The following is a 17501-nucleotide window of genomic DNA, read 5'->3' as shown; positions in this document are numbered from 1 at the left end:
TGACTTTAAAAATATGAGATTCAGTGACTTTAAACTACAGCTTGGGGGGGGGGCGTTCTGAGACTAAGCCTTAATCCTTAATGTTTCAGTCCGTCCCTTATAAAACCAGTTTAGACTGACAAGGATTGCAGTTATCAGTTTAACTGATCAGAAATGTCTTGGGCTGCAATACTAACAGTGTCTGAGCAGGAATAATGAATTCACTTGGACTCACTCCCATTGTACCCATAATCAGCTTCCCAAATACTGCTGGGTGGTGCTGTGGGTTAAACCACAGAGCCTAGAACTTGCTGATCAGAAGGTCGCCGGTTCGAATCCCCACGATGGGGTGAGCTCCCGTTGCTCGGTCCCTGCTGCCAACCTAGCAGTTCGAAAGCTCCCTCGGCCAATAAAGCGAGATGGGCACTGCAACCCCAGAGTCAGCCACTACTGGACCTAATGGTCAGGGGTCCCTTTACCTTTAACTACTTAACAGAGCTGAGCACTGTCTGGTTTTCAACATCATGATATACCAGCAGCTAAACATCACAATATTTCAATATATCAGGGGTAGGCAACCTAAGGCTTGTGGGCCAGATGCGGCCCAATCACCTTCTCCATCCGGCCCACGGACGGTCCAGGAATCATTGTGTTTTTACATGAGTAGAATGTGTCCTTTTATTTAAGATGCATCTCTGGGTTATTTGTGGGGCATAAGAATTTGTTTATTTTTTATTTTTCAAAATATAGTCCGGCCCACCACATAGTCTGAGGGATGGTGGACCGGCCCCCAGCTGAAAAAGGTTGCTGACCCCTGTGATATACATATCATGATGTCTGAAATTGGAGATCAGGTGTAGGGATGGGGAGGGGAGAGTGACCTCCACCACATGGTTTGAGTGGGAGGGGATGGGGGTGCATCAAGCCACAGTCCGTCCCTCCGTAGCAAAGATGTTTGTCCACTGGCTGCTGCTTTCCTGTTGACTGAGAAAAACACCTCCGCCTCCTCAGTGCCAGGGGAAGGTAGTGCCACGGTGCCTCAGCAATGGCCATGCCTCCCGATCAGCTTAGATCAGCAGTGATGGCAGCTGGCCTGTTTTCTCTGAACTCAGATCATTGGCTGAGATCATGCAATATTGGCGGTGCCTTGAAATCAGCTGCCTGGCTATCCCTCGCATGAGCAACAATGTATTGCTGAGTCAAAATCGTTGCCGTGGTGTGATTTTGAAACTGATTTGGGCAAATATGAAAAATTGCAGTGCTACTACTTAAAATTTGTACTGCATCTTCCCCTCCCTGAATTCACTTGGACTCACTCCCATTGTACCCATAATCAGCTTCCCAAATACTGCTGGGTGGTGCTGTGGGTTAAACCACAGAGCCTAGACCTTGCTGATCAGAAGGTCGCCGGTTCGAATCCCCGCGAGAGCCAGTGTGGTGTAGTGGTTAAGAGCGGTAGTCACCTAATCTGGGGAACCGGGTTCGTGTCTCCGCTCCTCCACATGCAGCTGCTGGGTGACCTTGGGCCAGTTACACTTCTTTGAAGTCTCTCAGCCCCACTTACCTCACAGAGTGTTTGTTGTGGGGGAGGAAGGGAAAGGAGATTGTTAGCCGCTTTGAGACTCCTGAAGGGGAGTGAAAGGCGGGATATCAAATCCAAACTCCTCCTCTTCTTCTTCTTCTTATGTTTTAGATACAACACAGTCCATAATTATTGAAATAATCAGGATACTTACTGTTAGAGGGGACTGCAACTTATGTTTAACATTTGAGTCACATGAGGATGGACTTTTTAACTCTTAGTGCCATCATCCTATTACAGCAGCTACCTGGTTTTTATGCAAGTATACACAGCGATTCATTTTAAATTGTTCACTGATGAAGTTGCATTCAGTTACCAAGCAAAATCTTGGTATTTGGTTCCAATTACCTACTGAAACCCTTTTAGTATGCAAAGGTCCTGGTTAGAGAGCAGACTTTTAACTTGCAATCACACACAGAGATGCTTGTTTGTAAAAAAAGTAACCAAGTAGTTTATTGTAGGAAATACATACTTAGACTAGAACTAGGAATATTTCTACCCAATTAGTCTACAGTAGAACAAGGCCATGTTGGCTCCTTTGATCTCTTGGAGGGTAGTTCCAGAATGACCTCTTAACTTCAGGGCAGAGAGAAGTGTAATCTCACAATATCATTCTAATATCATGATGCCTGACAGAGTAAAAGAGCTACAGGTTAAAGGTATAGGGATAGTCTGGAAATCTGGAGGTACTTAACTGTCTTAACCCATGCAGGACCCCTCTTCTGCTGAATTGCACCCAAACTTCCCAACAATCCTCAACCTTAAAGTAGATAAGATTATAATAGCTTTTCAGTAAGAGGGTGTTGGACTAACTTTCATTGTGAAATTTGGGAATGGTTCTCAAAACAAGGTAACATGTACACCTGTGTAATTGCCATAGGCATGAGCAGAACAAAAATGAAAATACAAATCTTCGATTTTTCTAGCCCACCATTATCACATATCCAAGTAGCTAAAAAAAAAAAAGGCAGAATAAAATTATTTCTAAGTAGTCGTGCTGCTTAAAAGCATTTATGGGAAACACAAGTGGATTCACATGGTCTGCTTATTGTAGTTTCACCCTCAAAGTTTTGCACATAGTTCCATTGGCAGAGCATCTATATTTTAAATCAGGGGTGACCAACTCCCAAGAGACCGTGATCTACTCACAAGAGTTAAAGACTGGCGGTGATCTACCCTCTTTTGGGTGGTTCAGGTCAAAGTTGTTGAGCTTTTGTGAGGGATGAGGAAAGCCCATTTCTTTGGGGTTCAAACTTGTTGAGCTTCTTTGGGGGGAGCCACTGAGCTACCAGTGATCTACCACAGACGTCCAATGATCTACCTGTAGGTCATGATCTACTTGTTGAACATGCCTGTTTTTAATAAATTGGAGGGGGGGTGTCCACATTTTGCTTTGCATGAAAACGTGGTATTTCTAGTGTGTCAAAGCTCTGGATCCAACTTTCACAGCTTCTCAGTCAACCTATAAAGAAAAGAGAACATTTAAGGATTACTGCCTATGGTATGACTTGTCTAAAAAACAAATAGTTTGTGGCTCCTTGTACAGACACTGTAATGGGAGCTTTGCATAACTACAAAATCTACTCCCTTAAGCAGTCATTAGGTTTTGGGGGAAAAGATATATGCAACCAGCAATAGAGTTCCTACACAGGTCAAAGGAACAGGACTTGCTTTTGCAGTTTTGATTTTGGAGGCTGTAACCAATAAATGCAGTACATTTAACTGCCTTATTTTCTCAAACCTCCGTAACTTGCCATTTAATCACACGCATTTAAGAAAGCATTTGATAAAATTTATGCAACCAGGACAAGAGCAAGGTCTTGCTTCAATCTTTTTCTGCAACCAACGCAACCTTAACAAGCTTGGTACTCCCATACCATGGAAAATCTCCACCCTCGCCCTCTCGAAAGAGCCTAGTAATGTTCCCACAGAGAAGTGTGTTTGCTTTACTTGAAAATTCCTTCAATGAAAGCAAGTATTTTTAGATTGTGTACTCCTGTGATTGGGATAAGGGAGGGAGGGAGGAGAACCAGAGCAAACCCCAACCCCTTTCCCCTAAAATCCTTGCTTGTAGCAAGCCCTTGCTGTAAAAACCTCCCTTTAAGAGAAGCCCACATTGTCTGAGGGCTGACAAACTAGCAGCAGGTACTTGCAAACTACTAACATCATATGGGCTTTAAAGTGATTCTTTTCTAGTAGTCTGTCTCCTCCAACATCCCATCCTAAAACACTTACCTGAGGGGGGGGGGGTGAATTAATAAAAATGTCACAAGTCCAGGTAGCAGTGTTAACTCCCACCACTTAAGAAAACGGACCAGAAGTACACTCTGGTGTATTCGTTTTACCTGGTAGTTAGTTTTCACCACTTACAAGGCCACTCAACACCTCACCTTGCTGCACTGATGGAGCGGGCTGAGCGAGGCGTGCAGCAGCAGCAATGGTGCGTCTTCCTCTGCTGCTACCCAGTACCGCGACAACATTGGACCTAAGCGGGAAAACGCTCCGGACTGTGGCTCCGCCCCGCTCCATACCTTTGAGAAACATGAGCTATTACAGGACAGGGAAGTGTTCTAGCCCGAGTTATTCACGTTACACCGCCGCATGAGCATAGCTAAGGGGAGCGGGGGGGCAGCTGCTCCCCCCATCAAACAAAACAATAGGAATACTTAACTGGCCAATCACGTCGGTTCTGCCCCCCCCCCAAAAAAGTCCTGTCCGCCCCCTAACAAAAATCCTGCCTACACCTATGCATAGCACTCTGGAGTAGAAATAGCAAGGAAAAGTAACTCTGCACGTGTTCAGAGGCATACTTTCACTCCGCAAGTCTAACGTGTTTTTAACATTAAAAAACAAACAATTCAACCGTGCGCAAGGAAGATGTTTCATGATCTGCTAGCGAAATAGAACTACGTACTGGTCATCAAGGCCTACACACCAAGGCCTAGGAGTAAATCCCACTGAATTCCGACAGGACTTACTTCGGAGTAAAGAAATGCGTTTGCTTGTTTGCGCTGCAAAGTGCGCGCCGGTGATCACTGCTAAGTGGTTGCAGAATCTTGCTTTTCGGATTCACCGATTATCATTGTTCTGCATCCTCGTCCTCCAGTTGGCAGTCTCAGCTCGGTCCGGGTTCATGATACGGCGGCCTTGCAAGTTGCTTTCTCTTTTCATATCTCAATTTAGAAGCAGTTAGAGGCTGAGCGATGTCTCCATTGCACCCAGCTCATTTTCCTTCCAGCCCCTTTTCAGACTACCTTGTAGGATCTGATGCAAAGCTAGCCTTCGCTTGAAAGTCCGGGGGAGCAAAGCCACGGCGCATTCCTCCACCTTCCCTGAATCGAAGAGAGCCATCTTGCTCTGCTTAAAAGGTGCAAAACGTCACGTGCTTTTTCTTAAAGAAGCCGTGCTCTCTTCTGTTTCCGCGCTAAAATTCATTGACGTTTAAAACTCGTGTGCTTTCCCCCCCCCCCTTTGAAACAGTTCAAAATTATTTTGCAGTACTCTGGGGGTGGGAGGGGGATGGGGAAACCCAGATAGGGCTTTCACATATGCCCTGCTGTCAAGGTAGATGACATGCATCTGATTTTGCCTGCATAAATACTATCTCTTGAAATTCATTTTTGTGAAAGATTGTGCCACACTGTCTGTAGTACACCACAGTATTGCGAACTGCGAGTGTGCATTTGTGATGCACCCCCTACTTACAGCATGGCTATGGTGTGCATCTTATGAATAGGGAAAAAGTGTGAAAACCAAACATTAAGGGTCACGCATCTGGTTTCAGTCCTCACTCAAAATTTTCAAGCCATCCATGCAGTAGAAGGTGTGGGGAATCCTTGGCCCTCCAGATATTATTAGAGTACAGTAATTTTGTTTATTATCGCTGGCCACTGACTTTGTTTGCTAGGGCTGATGGGAGTTGTGGCATAGTAACATGCCGAAAGCCAAATGAGCTCCACTCCTGCTGTAGCCAATAAAGGACTATGCACCTTATTACTATTATTGCTGTATTTACTTACACATTTGTTTTATTTCCTGCCATATTGCCTGGCGGGACTCAAGGCAGCTTACAAATAAATAAAAGAATCAGAAAAAACAAGTAAACATTAATAGAATTAAAACTATACAAATATAAAATATGTTAAAACCTACAAATAATTACAATAAAAACAGCACTGCACCAGCCCTTTCATTAAAAGCAGTCAGTTCTCAAAAGCCTGTTAGAACAAAAAGGTCTTAAGACGACATGCTGGCATAAGAACAAGGAGGGAGCCAGTCTAGCTTCCCCAGGAAGGAAGTTGCAGAGTAATGCATAAATATCTCAAATATATATAAAACAGTCAAAAGTAGTGTGCCTGACATTTTTCATTATGGAAATAATCAACAGAATAGTTGCAGAGAAACAGATGTTTATGCAATTTTCTTATGTGCCCATCTACATGAAGTTTTCTGTGTCTGAAATGCATTACATTTTAGGTGGACTTACGGATCCTTCCATTGAGAAATGTAATTAATTTCAAAAAAGTCATGTACAATTAGAGAGCAACTTCTAGCCAGAAAGTTTATGTTTTCATTGACTGACAATTTAGGTAATTTTGTTTAATGTAGTTAAAGGCTGCCGTTCAAGGCCATACCTTCACAAACCAAAGAAAAAGGCACATCAAATTAGCATACATTACTATGAGGCATCACTTTTGCATCAGACCAAAACAGCAACAAAGATTTCAGTAAATTATATCAACAGCTCTGGGTGCCCAGAAACAGCCTCAGGGATAGTTTTTAAGGGCTCATTTGAAAGCTTGTAATGAAAGTACCAAGTGCAATCTACTCAGAAGGAAGTTCCATTACAGTGGAGCCACAACCAAGAAGACCATGCTTCTCATGTCTAACTGGTTTTATCTGTGAGCAGGACCTCTGAAGGTGATCTTAAAGTATGGTCTGGCTGCGGGATCTTATTTACATAGCCTGGAGAAGAGAAGATTAAAGAGAAACATGATAGTGATCTTCAAATATCTGAAAAGCTGATAGTCAGGAGATGAAGCAGACTATTCTCTGTTATCCAGAAGGGAGGGCTGGAACCGGTTGCTGGACAGTTTCCTACACATGAGGAAATTATGTTTTTATTTCATGTTGTAAGGAGCATGGCGTCAAGCTACAAATCAAAACCAAATCTTCAGTTTCCAACAGTGTATCCTTTCATTGTCTACATTACATTAATTACCTGCGGAAGAACATTCTGTTCTGATGTGTTTAAAAGGCCATGAAATGTTTGTGTATATTACAGGAACATTTGCCAGTTTGTTGGCTCTTTGGAGCTAGAACATTAGATGCAACTATGATATCAGTAGGCATAATCACCTTATACTGAGAGGCACAGAGTTGCTTGGTTGGGGCGGGCATTGTTTACTTTGGGACTCTGCTGCTCTTTCTTCAATATCAGTGTTCAGCATCCTTGTTTAAAACTGGATGGTGAAATCCAGTGTCAAGCCAGCAGACTTCCACTCACCCAATGGAAATCCTCTTCCTTTCCTGCTGCTCCCAGATAATTAAAGATCAAGCAATGGGCAGCTGATGTCTTACTCTGGCAAACAAGCACAACTGGTTATCTATCACTTGTGAGAATGATCTGCTGTCAAACCTCTCCCCCCCCCTTTAACAATCTTTAGCAACATGGGCAGGGTAAGAATAATAAAAATTATTATTAATAATAATGATTAAACTTGCCAGTTTCAAAGTTTCTAGCTTTACTAAATACAAGTAAAATGAACATGCAAAAAGAGATTACTCTAATAATAATAATAATAATAATAATAATAATAATAATAAATAATGTATTATTTATACCCCGCCCATATGGCTGAGTTTCCCCAGCCACTCTGGGCAGCTCCCAATCAAGTGTTAAAAACAGTACAGTGTTAAATATTAAAAACTTCCCTGAACAGGGCTGCCTTAAGATGTCTTCTGAATGTCAGGTAGTTGGTTATCTCTTTGACATCTGATGGGAGGGCGTTCCACAGGGTGGGCGCAACTACCGAGAAGGCCCTCTGTCTGGTTCCCTGTAACCTCACTTCTCGCAATGAGGGAACCGCCAGAAGGCCCTCGGCGCTGGATCTCAGTGTCCGGGCTGAACGATGGGGGTGGAGATGCTCCTTCAGGTATACAGGACCGAGGCCGTTTAGGGCTTTAAAGGTCAGCACCAACACTTTGAATCGTGCTCGGAAACGTACTGGGAGCCAATGCAGCTCTCTCAGAACCGGTGTTATGTGGTCCCAGCGGCCACTCCCAGTCACCAGTCTAGCTGCCGCATTCTAGATTAATTGCAGACTTCAGGCAATTAGACTCTAGGACTTCAGACAAATTTCCAATTCCAAATTGCCCTAATTTTCCAATTCACAATTAAGAAGCAATACAATAACGTGTTGGTTCTGCTGGTTCAGAAAGACTTACAATCAGTGAAAAACTGCACATGTTAAAAATGTCAAGTCTTTCACAAAGCCTACCGCATACTGAATAAAATAGTTTTGCTTCGCTACAACCAGCAGACCAGGGTCATAATTTGTATGGCGAGTTTGTACTGCATTACTTTCACCCCTGCAGTAAACCTTTGTCAACACGGGGCAAAAGTTTCAATCTTCCTAGGCTAATTCATACATAGCCAATTTTGCAGAGAATCCTCTGCCTTTTTATTGGTATCATGGCACAGCCAAAAGCAGGATGTGTAAATAAATTATATTTTCATTTCCCCTTTACTGTTCCCACTGTTTTGGAATCTCACTGTCATACCTGACACTCTCAGATAGTTGGGAGAACTCAGCATTTTGTAATTAAATATGTTAGTCCAATTTCAGCGACTTCCATACAATGTTGTACTTGCCCATAGATTGATTCAGGCTCCTTATTTTCCATGCACTTTGGTGCATTCTGCGAAACTAAAGACAACTTGCTATGAAATTGAATCTTTAAAAGAGAATGATTTATTCTAATTTAGCTTCTCTGATCATGTTTTCCAATTCCCTTCCAATTTCACATCCCTCCATGCTTTTGATTTCCACTTTCCCCCCCCCACCGAGTGCTGCTAACTGCTGCATGCCAGGATGCTTCTCCTGGAGCAAGAGCAATAATGGCAAACATACTGCTGCATGCCACCTCCGAGTGGTGTGAGATTCCAGGGGTTCCAGACACTTATGATGGAGGGCTTCACAGCATTAACACCCCAAAAAGGTCTTGCTTCTCCTTGGATTCAAACAGAAATCAAACTGTACTCCAACGACTCTCTCTCTCTCCAGCTTGCTGCTTTTCCTCTAGCTCACATCTCTTCAACCTCACTGGCTAGGTCCTTCTAACTTTTGTAATATGAATGTTTTTTATTGAAGCTTGGAAAAGAAAAATGAAAAGTTAACATCAAATACCAAGCATTTTATTCAACATAAAAACTGGAAAAGAGAAAGACTTCAGATTTTCTTTCATCTATATATAGACTTATGCAAAACAGACTCATGCTCCAGAATAACAGCCAACTCTTTTGCTTTCCACAAGCCAACCTTTTTGCAGTCTTCAAACCCGTATATCATAAATGGCTCTGCAAAGTCTCATAGTTTTCCAGTCCTGTCTGGAGATATCAGGGATGGAACCTGAAACCATTGGCATTCAAGGCAGATTCTCTGCCACTGAGCTATGATCCTCTCTGCTGCACCACCACCACCACTCCAACAGAAGCTGCCCGATACTGTGTCAAACCTAGCTCAGTATTGTCCACACTGACTGGCAGCAGCTCTTCTACCAGATGTCAGGAATTGAACCTGGGGATTGAATAGGTGAAGGGCAGACTTGCATGCTGCATGCACCTAAGGTTCAGATGGCCTTTACAAGGGGCTGACTGCCTTGAACCCCTGGTCTACCTGGCAGCAAGTCACTATGTAAAGTCTGGGGGTCAAGTCACACAAGCAAAGTCCAAAGCTCAGGAACTGCAGTCCAGAGTCAATCCAAGTAGCCAAGTCTGAAGTCCGGCAGCCAGAATAGCCAGTCCAGAGTCAAACCCAAAGCACATTCTATAGAGGTCCAGGAGCATCCAAGCTGAGGTCCATCAACATGGCCAGCTGAACAGACACAGCATCTCAGCTCTGCTTCCCTTTTATACCTTGCATACTGATTGCGGCATCTGGGCTTGATGAGGCTCGTGACTCTCACCTGTTATGAGCCTGCTCCAGCTGAAGAGTCACATCCCTCCTCCCAAGGCTAGTGAACCCCACCTGGCCAGCTAGGGAGCTGAGCTGTGGGCCCTTGCCTCCCTCAGCCTCCTAGAATGTATCTCCTGCTGCTCCCTAGGCCTCAGAGCCGCCATCTTTGTGAGGACAGGGGCCCCTCTGGCTCTGGTGACGGATCCTGCTGTTCTGATTCCTGTGCATTGACTTCCATCCCTTCAGCATCCTCTGGCACCCTGTGAGTACTTCCTTCCCCATCCTTCTTGTCCCAGTGTATCCCAGTCCCAGCTACACCCCTCGCTGGGATTCTCTTCCTCCTCCCCATCATCCTACCAGTTCATGACACCAAACCTCTAGTATGGCAGGCCCCGCTCTGTGGAACTCCTTGCCAATAGAAGTTCTCCTTGCCAATAGGAGCCATCACTGATCGTTTTAAGATGTCATCTAAAGACTGTATTATTCAGACAGGCTTTCAAACCTAAGCTTCTTTGTCAGCTAGCCTATACTGATTCAGTTGACTTGTTATTTTTTGCATTACTGTGTTTTTAGTCTACTGTGTTCTGATATTTTATGAAAATGTGGTTTATAAATATTTAAATCAATTACTTCAACATGCACATGTTAGGGAACATGGCCAATCAGATCTCTCCTGCAAGTCTCCTCAAGTCTTTAGAAATGGATGCATACAGACTTACCTGTTTACTGCAAAAAAAAACCTGTTCTGGCTGTAACAACACAATTTGCATAATGTGTGCACAAATTGCAAAATGGTTTTAGACCTTGGCATACAAAAACTTGTTCACTCATGAAATCACTGGCTGTTCTGCCTAGGACTCTGTTTCCCATTTGTAGTGTGCGGATATTTGCTGCTCAGCCTTACGGAATCAGGACGTGCAGAATTGTAAATCATTTTGTCACAGTTAAGGTACAATAGAAATGTTTTGTATTCCTATCTGCCTGGGTTGCTAGAGCTACATATATTAACACTGTTACCTTGCACCTGATGAAACCATCCCTGCAGTTCACACTTCACAAAATTTATTTGATCATTAAATAGAGATCCAGGAAGGATTCTAAGCACCCTCAAGGAATCTGAAAGCCTCATAGAGAATTGTAAAATTCAACATAACTACATCTGCCCTCCTTCACATTGTAAAATAATAATTAATAATTAGGAACTAGGGCAACTAATTCTTAATGGAACTAAACATGATCAGAAGATGCTCTAGCTCAGTGCTACAGCACTTGCTTTGTATTTATTAATATACGTTATTAGAGGTCAATCCCCAAAATCTCCAGATACTGCTTTATAACGCATTGAACCATTGGTTTATGTAGCTCAGTACTGTCTAGCTTGGCTATAGACAGAAGTCCTCTACGGCACCAAGGTCTCAAGCAGGTAGCAGTGCTGGAGGAGACAGGCTAGATAGCATTGAGCTTCATAGACCAAGAGAGGTGTGGGGTTTGGCGAAGGAGGTGGGAGGCTCTGGCAGCCCTTCCATCTCTTTCCCACAGCTTGGAAAGCGTTAACTAGGCTTTGAGAAGGAGGTGGGAGGATTCGAAGACCCTGTCAGAGCCTCCTGTGTCCTTCTCCAAACCCAGTGCCTTGTTTACTGGGCTTTGAGAAGGCGCCCCCCTTGGTTCAGCACCTAGAACAGGGGTAGGCACCCTAAGGCCCATGTCGCCTTCTAAATCCGGCCTCGGACGGTCAGTGAATCAGCATGTTTTTACATGAGTAGAATATGTCCTTTTATTTAAAATGCATCTCTGGGTTATTTGTGGGGCCTGCCTGGTGTTTTTACATGAGTAGAATGTGTGCTTTTATTTAAAATGCATCTCTGGGTTATTGGTGGGGCATAGGAATTCATTCATTTCCCCCAAAAAAATATAATCCGGCCCCCCACATGGTCTGAGGGATGGTGGACCGGCCCACAGCTGAAAAAGGTTGCTGACCCCTGACCTAGAGCATAGGCACTGCTCACACAGCCCTAAACCCACCCCTGTCTTCACAGCCACACAATACTTTGAAAGCATGTGGCATTCCCCCAAAGTATCCTGGGTACAGTATGTTGCACTTCACTGAGCTACTATTCCCAGCAACCTTAACCAACCACACGTCCCAGGATTCTTTGGCGGGGGAGTCGTGTGATTTAAATGTAGGTTGAATGTCCTTTTATGTTTGGTATGGCTGTGGGTGCTTCTTTTGTGCTTCTTCTGCCTCTCTGAAAAGACAGGTGCTCCCAGGTTGCAGGATACTTGCTGAGTCTAGGCAAGCAAGCAGTTGGTTGTCTTTGTTTTGTTAAAAGAGAGAGAGAGATGTTTTTGTCTTTACCAGCTAGCCATGCCTACACAACATATCATTTGATTTCCAAAATACTTGGGGGGGGATAGGCCTCCACATCTGTGCATTCATCAATTTCCCCCTTTGTTCCCAGCCTCGCTCATCACATTTTCATTAGGGAACAGCTGTTAAATGCTCCCAGGGTTTTGTCTTGTTTCGCTTATAATTCTTGCACAAACACAGAATGGCTAATTTATAGCTGGAAAGAATGACAGTGTGAAGCTGTTTTAATTTAGCTTGGTTTGGTTTTGATGCTAAACTGCAGCTATATCAAATTATTTCTCAGTTTTTTTTAATGGCCATCTTCTCTATAAGTCATCCTTAGGCCTATTTCTTTGCCTATATCACAAACGAGGAATATCAGGCCTGGTGGACAAATGCAGTCCTCTGTATCGAACGGCGTGCAATGCACTCTGTGTTGCCATTAATGGTGGGGCATAGGAATTCATTCATTTCCCCCAAAAAAATATAATCCGGCCCCCCACATGGTCTGAGGGATGGTGGACCGGCCCACAGCTGAAAAAGTTGGCTTTAAAGTTGGCCTAGAAGCTACAGCACCAGAAGAATTGCCACAGCCCGTTGATCAGGCAACAATGGCCATATACTACCCAGACACAGAGGCAGCCAATGAATGGCACTGGCTTGACAGGTAGCAGGGTAGCAGGTGTGGTGTCTTCCAGCTTCATGGTAAGAGCACTTTCTCATGTTGTAAAGGGTGGGGGCTAACAATCCCACAGAAGCACTCACTGCTGGGAGCATCCCAGTCACTGCTAGTGATCAAGAGGTGGGCTTCCCTCCTAGCATAGGAGCCAACTCCTAGAGGCCGTGGGTGCTTTGGCCACCACAAAAAAAAAAAAATTTGAGGACAGCAGTATAGCTAACTGCTTGGGTGCCTGGGGCTTTGTGTGTGCCCTGCCCAGGGGTGGGGAGAGGTGCCCGTGAGATGGGACAGGGCAGGGTGCACCAGAATCCCAGTGCCCAAGCCCCATTCCACTCCAGCACCCTGCAGGACTGCGTTGCTTTTTCAGGCAGCACGGAGCCTGCAGGCACAGGAAATATGTGTGACTTGGGGGCGGTAAGTGCCGCCTCCTGCGGTGTGGTGCCCAGTGATCCCCACCCCCTTAGCCACACCTCTGTTTGAGGGGGCTGGGCTCCCACAAAGTTGACGGGCATTCCCATTCAAATGGTGTGTATGCACTGCGTCATGTGATTGATTATGCGTGGCGGGGCTTACCTGGGCCCCCACAATATTTTATTCAAGATGGCACCCCTGCCTCCTAGCCTGCAAGGAGAGGGTGTGGAAACAATCCTGTTCTTTGGGAGACTGACCTGTTAGATTCAAGGGAAGATATATACAGTGGTACCTCTGCTTACGTACTTAATTCGTTCCGGAGGTCCGTTCTTAACCTGAAACTGTTCTTAACCTGAAGCACCACTTTAGCTAATGGGGCCTTCCGCTTCCGCTGCACCGCTGGAGCACGATTTCAGTTCTTATCCTGAAGCAAAGTTCTTAACCTGAGGTATTATTTCTGGGTTAGCGGAGTCTGTAACCTGAAGCGTCTGTAACCTGAGGTACCACTGTAGAGCAATAGCCAGCAGATAGGGCACAAAGGCCCTAAACCTGGATGCTCAGCAGGTATTTGTGAGGGAGTGCCACATACCACAGACTTTTCCTTCATGAGGGAGGAAGAGGCTAGAGAGAGTCTGCATGGTCCTTGCATCTTTGGGGTTTCAGTGGAACTCTGTGTATGTGGTGACAGCTTGTTCTGCACCAGAGGTGAGGGCCACATTCCCTTCTAGGGAACTTTCCAGGCGCCACATGCCAGGGGCAAAAATGGAGAGAGCAATGAATGTGAATGTCACCTTTGCGCAGTAGGCAAGTTTCTGCACACCTCACATACCCCTTTTGTTTTCGAAGTGCCTTTCCTCCCTGTTTCCCAGTTGCCAACATTTCCTCTTTTGCACAGAAGAGATACAGCCCTGTGCCATGCCCTGTCATCTGAATTGTGGTCTACATATGTGGGCTTTATGTCCCGGTGATAGTGGTGTGCTGAGTTACACTGTATCCCATGCTCTGTCAGGATAATGTGGTTGCGAAGGTGATTGACAGAATGACCAGTCCTAATTCCTTCCCTCCCACTGAAGTTAATGGGGAGGAAATTTCTCCTGCCATGGCTTAGCTATAAATTCAGTATTGAAAACTGAATGTTTATTTGCAAAAACAACCTAAGGGCACTGGCATAGAACTATGCCCTTAATTAAAGTCTGATATCTCACCACTTTTCTCTCTCTTGCTTCCTCACCCCAAGGAGGCATGCAGTGTAGCTGGCATTGTGAATATTGACTGGTCCTCATAAAAGTACTGTCACTTTTGTTACATTCAGCTGACAAACACTCTCTGGAGCAATACTGTAGTGTGGATGAGTTCATTGATGCATCTTCCCACTAGAGGGTGCCTGGACTGCAATGTTAGCAGAATCACATTAAGCAAATATATATTGTTGAACACCACCCCAATCTCTGAGCGGTGCAAGATTCCAGGGGTTCTGGGTGCTTACTCAGAGTGTGTGTTTCCTTTTGGAATGAAGCACAACGGAGACTGAGGTGTCTTTGTGATATATTGTTTACAAGTATTTAACACATCACCTCATGAGAAGAGAAGACTTCTGGAAAAGACCCTGATGTTGGGAAAGATTGAGGGCACAAGGAGAAGGGGACGACAGAGGACGAGATGGTTGGACAGTGTTCTGGAAGCTACAAACATGAGTCTGACCAAACTGTGGGAGGCAGTGGAAGACAGAAGTGCCTGGCGTGCTCTGGTCCATGGGGTCACGAAGAGTCGGACACGACTAAACGACTAAACAACAACATTTAACACATACAGTGGTACCTCGGGTTACATACGCTTCAGCTTACAGACTTCAGGTTACAGACTCTCCTAACCCAGGAATAGTACCTCGGGTTAATAGTACCTCAGGATGAGAACAGAAATTGTGTGGCGGCGGCACAGCAGCAGCGGGAGGCCCCATTAGCTAAAGTGGTACCTCAGGTTAAGAACTGTTTCAGGTTAAGAACGGACCTCCAAAATGAATTAAGTTCTTAACCCAAGGTACCACTGTATATACAACCTGAGCCTACGATGGAGGCTTTCATAGCATTCAGACCTCAAAAGGGCCTTGTTTCTCCCATAGTTGCAGGCTTGGATTCAAGGAGAGATCTGGCATGGCTTTCTCTGCTTGCTACTTTGCTTCTAGGTCACATCACTGCCCCCTCTCCAACTCTCTGCTTTAACCTCTGACTTTATTTGTTGAGGGAGGGGCTCCCACCCATTTGCCACCTTGCACTGAGCCCCTTAATCCCTCTTAATGGCTCATCACCATCACCTTAATGGTTATCAGCTCACCAGGAGACTGGCCTGGCTATTCAAAGAATTAGAAGCTTTGATAAAATTCTAATACTTGTTGGATCCAGGGGTTAGAGGAGCCTGGCACACAGTTTAACACCCCAAACTGACAGCACTATGCTCCTTGGGAGTCTGTCCTCATTCACTAGGTAACCTGTGCTCCTAAATTTCTCTCTCTTCTTTTTGGTCTCTCTGCTGCTTTGCGCACCTGCCATTCTGCTGCCAGATCCACATCTTGGTAATGCATATGCAACAGTCCTTGTCCTGTTTGATGGAACCTGATTGTCACAATGCCTCTAAGTAATACCTTCACACCCTCCCTCTCTTGCAGATCTCAAGTGATCTCTAAAGAACATGAACAACAATAGCAAAAGCTGCTGTAACAATGTTGTTGTTGCTGTTTAGTCGTTTAGTCGTGTCCGACTCTTCGAGACCCCATGGACCAGAGCACACCAGGCACTCCTGTCTTCCACAGCCTCCCACAATTTGGTCAAACTCATGCTGGTAGCTTCGAGAACACTGTCCAACCATCTCGTCCTCTGTCGTCCCCTTCTCCTTGTGCCCTCCATCTTCAGCAACATCAGGGTCTTTTCCAGGGAGTCTTCTCTTCTCATGAGGTGGCCAAAGTACTGGAGCCTCAGCTTCAGGATCTGTCCTTCCAGTGAGCACTCAGGGCTGATTTCCTTCAGAATGGAGAGGTTTGATCTTCTTGCAGTCCATGGGACTCTCAAGAGTCTCCTCCAGCACCATAATTCAAAAGCATCAATTCTTCGGCCATCAGCCTTCTTTATGGTCCAGCTCTCACTTCCATACATCACTACTGGGAAACCCATAGCTATACGAACCTTTGTTGGGAAGGACCTTTGTATTGCTGTAACAATACAGAGGGTTTAATTCCAGACAACTGAAGTCACCTGAGAAAATATGAAGATGAAGTAAATAGGCTGATTTGTACTGGCACACACCCAATTGTTTTGCTTTTAATTAGGGAGCAGACTTCCATGCCACATCAAAAACTCCATTTGAGAATCTCCTCAGTTTCCAAAGCCATCTGTAATGTTAAAAAGGGGCTTGCTGCTATTTGTGAACCACAACCCCACCCCAGGCACCCGGAAATAATTGTACTTTGTTTGTAACCAGACTTTGATTTTTACTAGATGCACCCATGGCTGTTGCTTGTTGACATTTACATCTGGAGGCAGTTAGGCCCTTTTGTCACCAACTGGCACTTCTCAAATGACCTCATCTTTGTTTCAGAGCACAATGACTAACCACTTACATTGCTTCATGGCCAAGTATTGTCTCTTACCAGCTTCCACTTGTTTTTCTGGCCTCTGAAGTCTTGTTTGCCTCCTCTCTCACTGGGAAGAGTTTTAAGAGCATTAAAGGTGACTGGATACAGGACCATCTCCAGCAACATTTATTTTGAAAGAACCCATTGTATGGGTATGTTCAGTGCCATAGTTGGTAGTGAGAGATTCCCCCCCCCCCCAAGTTAGATTGGTTGGTGACCTTGGGAGTAAGGCTGGTTGCCTTTCCATGTAATATGTGGCTCAGCTTGCTTGAGTCACATGTTTGCCAACAAATAAGGGCAAATGGGGAAGAATGTTTCCTGCTTGGCAGGGGGTTGGACTCGATGGCCCTTGTGGTCTCTTCCAACTCTATGATTCTATGATTTCCACAACACCAGTATCTGTTTTGGAATGGGACGCTGAACAATCCCACCATTGGAAGTTGGGGAGCATATTTGTTGCTAGAAAACCCAGTTCTGTCCTACTTATTTGGACTAGGTTGAATAACTCCTTCATTTTTGGGGGGGGTTTGTGCTTTTTATTTTTCATTGTCGTAAGCCACTTTGATATATTTTTCATGACATCACCATATAATTTTTTTCATAAAAATAAATGTTCTGCCACTGAGCTGCTTCCCTTCCTGTTACTTTACTGCAACAGTAGGTAATATGCATTCTACCGTGGTACCTCGGGTTACAGACGC

The 17501-nt window shown here is 44.8% G+C and overlaps 1 long non-coding RNA gene and 1 other non-coding gene across 2 annotated transcripts; both read right to left on the bottom strand.

The window, feature by feature from the left end:
- Positions 1-1993: 1993 nt before the first annotated feature.
- On the bottom strand, positions 1994-5012 carry LOC128423383 (uncharacterized). The gene is made up of 2 exons (XR_008332741.1): positions 4540-5012; positions 1994-3023 (listed from the first exon to the last, which is right to left on the bottom strand). It is a non-coding gene; the product is annotated as an uncharacterized LOC128423383 (long non-coding RNA).
- On the bottom strand, positions 3181-3307 carry LOC128423814 (small nucleolar RNA SNORA47). The gene has a single exon (XR_008332875.1). It is a non-coding gene; the product is annotated as a small nucleolar RNA SNORA47 (small nucleolar RNA).
- Positions 5013-17501: the final 12489 nt, after the last annotated feature.

The sequence above is a fragment of the Podarcis raffonei genome, chromosome 11, assembly GCF_027172205.1.
Source record: "Podarcis raffonei isolate rPodRaf1 chromosome 11, rPodRaf1.pri, whole genome shotgun sequence".
Lineage (NCBI taxonomy): Eukaryota > Metazoa > Chordata > Lepidosauria > Squamata > Lacertidae > Podarcis > Podarcis raffonei.
This window is presented reverse-complemented; position numbering and strand designations above follow the sequence as displayed.